This window comes from Lycium barbarum, chromosome 2 (assembly GCF_019175385.1).
Source record: "Lycium barbarum isolate Lr01 chromosome 2, ASM1917538v2, whole genome shotgun sequence".
NCBI classification, from domain to species: Eukaryota; Viridiplantae; Streptophyta; class Magnoliopsida; order Solanales; family Solanaceae; genus Lycium; species Lycium barbarum.
Genome location: NC_083338.1, coordinates 126,517,888 through 126,521,408, shown reverse-complemented (window position 1 = coordinate 126,521,408; position 3,521 = coordinate 126,517,888). Strand labels below are relative to the sequence as shown.

Here is a 3,521-nt window from a genome sequence, read left to right as displayed (position 1 = left end):
AGTTATTGTTAATGCTACTTTTCGGATATGCTTTAAACTATATATATGACATGAAGAAGTTTATAAATGAGATTTTAGTTATTATAAAAATAGAAAGTATTCTCTCATAAGAAAAAATTATCTTTTCCCCGTTTTGAAAATTAATAGTACAAAATTTTGTACACTTGAGATTAGATAGGAAAATTAAAATTTGATAAAATATATATTTTAAATGTTTTACTCTTTATGAAATACTCAGGTACGTCTTAATTTTATAAGATATTTAATATTATACCTTGACGTCTAGCTATTTATAGAAGGGATTAAAATATTTACATATACAAATTCCTATGTTACTCAATTTCTTTGTTTTATCATGTTATGAAGGAATATTTTAATGTATTTGTATAATTAAAGATAATTACTCCCCTACCGTGGTGTTGGATATATATGTATCTTTATCTTCTAAAAGAAGTGAATTTAGAACGTTAAAAATCCCAGCATTTTTATTTTTCGTAAAGGGGGCTGCCGACCTTTGTTTTCCAGCAACTTTAAGAGATAAAGAGAGGGATCTAAGAGCTTGATTCATGCAATACTCTTATAGGGAAAAATGGGAAATAACGCAGAGTTGCAAACCTTCCTTTGCTTCTCGTCAAGCTTTCAAGGGATTACACCAAAGTGATTCAAGAAGGATTTTCGAGTATTCTTCTCTGAGATTACCATTCCTTGTTCGCTATTAACCAGCGGGGTTCTGTGCAATTAAGAAGTAACTGAGGTATGTAAGGCTTCTCTTCTATTATTATTATTATTATTATCTACGAGCTCATGTGAGTGTTTTATTATGTTTAAGTAAGAACTCACGACGGTGATCAGAAGCTGTGGGTTTAAGTTGTAATATTGTATAAAATGATTAAGGGTGGTTTTCATGTGGTAAGGAGATGGGGAAGGGTTTGGTAGGTGGTGTTGAGCTTATATGCTGTTAAAAAGTGGTCGGGTGTGAAATAAACCATCGTACTAGCCTTGGGAGCTTGTCGCTCTTTGACTGCTTGACGATATTATTGGTATAGTTGTAGTATTCGATTGGGCTATAGTTATGTTGATATTAATCCTGTATAGAACAGGATAGGCATCTATCGGAAGGATTGACTCGCTGTTGTCATTTAAAGATGAATTCGAGGTATGTAAGGCCATTCTTTCTTTCTTCGTTACGGCACGACTTCTGTTTATTGTTTCTCCATATGAGTTGTGAAGTCTAAAGTTCATGAAAACATATCAATTCCGCGTCATAGGTTCCACAAGCTGATAAAGAGATACCTCATAAGTGTATGAATCGATACTTCATTCAACTATCCCACTTTTAGGGTCGAGTTTCCAAAGTATGGTTAATGGGTTATATATTGTACTTAAGGTGAATCATGACAATAGTTTCTGAATTACCGTTATAGGGTTAAGACTGTTACTCAAGTTGAATCATATGGCTAGCTTTCAGGGAATTGTTGATGGGTTATAGATCGTAAAGTAAGGTGAATCATTTCGGTAGTATCCAGGTCCTTTAAGATGGGTCATGTTGTTATAGCCATTCTGAAACTTTCACCAGAGTAAGATCATTCAGAGGACTAGAGTATAGGCTAAGATTATTCAGAGGACTAGAGTATAGGTTGTGAAAGTATCAAGTATGTATCATAGAAGTGTAAGTGCAGATGTTGATATCGTATTCGTCTCCTTTGACAGGACATTCTATCGTGTGTTTCCCTTCTTATATAAGGTTCTACAGAACGAGATGTTATGGGTCTTCTATTCGTATATCGGATGTACACCTGTCCCTCTCACATGTTGTTGTTCTTTTCAGATGATCTTATAGCACTCCTGTTCTAGCAAGAATGTCAAGTTCTGTCACATGAGTAATCCATATGTTATATATGTGTTGAATGAACCAGTTCCACACATGAACGACTTTATAAGAATAATATATAATGTTTCGCATAAGTTAATGAAGAGTTATCCCAAATTGTTAATCATTTCTGTCCAAGTAATGTATTACCTTTGATTAATTGCTAATAACCCTTGAAGCATCAGTCTGGCAGTTATGATTATTAGTTACAGGCTTAATAGTCTGGCAGTTACGGGCTCACTAGTCTGGCAGTTACAGGCTTATTAGTCTGACAGTTATTGCATGTATATGAGACCCCTTTGTGGCTCGGCAGTTATAATATGTATACGAGACCACGGTGGCTCGGCAGATTATCTACTACGTGCCCTATATGGATTATTTCTTCCAGAAAGAAGTAAAGATTGATCTAGTGTAGAGTGCCCCAAGTGAAATAAAGTATACGATTCCAAGTGATACAGTGAACGATCCCAGAACATTGCGACATACAACAACCCAAAGTTATCATCAGAAAGACTTAGAGTAACCTATGTACAATAAGAATTGACATGTGACTACATAGGTTGTTCCTTAGCTTCCTAATGTGCTTATTTGATTATGTTTCAGTTGTTTCTTATACGAGTTTCAATATGTGCACATACTATCATGCCTGCCTTATATACGAGTACAATTCTTTCTGTACTCATGTCCCCTTTTTTCGGGTGACGGTATGTTTATATGGCAGGTTCTGATGTACAAGATGACAGATTTACTCGCTAGATAATTGCAGACATTCAATGGAGGTGTTGCAAGCTCCATTTCTATCTGAAGCTAAATCTGGTATAGTGTTCCCATTAATGTATCGAGATTACTGATAGGTCGGAGTCCTTTTATCTAAGTTATTCAGTTTCAGTTATCTTATAGTCTTCATAGACGTCTGTGGTCACTTTGAGTTATGAGATGTTATGTCTTAATTATACAGATAGTGGTTTATCAGATTATCTTGTTATCTCATTTTCTCAGATATCTCGGAATTATGTGATAGTCATATGAGATGTACAGGCTGGTTCGCTTTGTCAAGTTAAGGCACCGTGCACCGGTCCGTCTCACCCAAATTTGAGGTGCGCCAGAAAGAGGCACAGAAAGAAATGGCGACAAAGATAGAGAGAGAGAGAGAGAGGATACTCAGATGTGAAGGAAGAAATTAAGGGAACTGTTGATTCCTTGCACTATCCACTCCCTAGTGGCAGCTAAAAGGCCTTTTGTAGCAATCAATTTAAGACCACTAACTCCAATACTTTGTTATTCTTTCGACAAGTTGAAATCTAATTGCATGAACAACCATTCAACATTCTAGGAACTGCGTTAGGATCAAGCTGAAAAATCCGATCAACAAGCAATGCTTAATTCATACCACCAGAAAATTCATTAACTTGATCATAGAGGAAAACAACAATAGTTTAAGGCAGTTTTTTTAACAGACAAAAGAAACACCAATTGCATTGATTTTCAGTTTCGAAGTCATGCATCTCTAAAACAACAAACATTCACCACCTTCCAAATGTCAAAATGTTTGCCAATAATGGCAGTAAAAAGTGGCTCTTTCTGTCTTTATACACTACACTAGTTGCCTGAGCAATCAGCAACCAGTTTTAATTCCTCCGTAATTCCATAA

General features: G+C 35.6%; 1 long non-coding RNA gene across 1 annotated transcript; it reads left to right on the top strand.

Moving 5' to 3' along the window:
• The first annotated feature begins 363 nt into the window (after nt 1-363).
• LOC132622000 (uncharacterized) lies at nt 364-3,163 on the top strand. Its single transcript, XR_009575795.1, has 3 exons — nt 364-754; nt 2,592-2,686; nt 2,870-3,163. It is a non-coding gene; the product is annotated as an uncharacterized LOC132622000 (long non-coding RNA).
• Nucleotides 3,164-3,521: the final 358 nt, after the last annotated feature.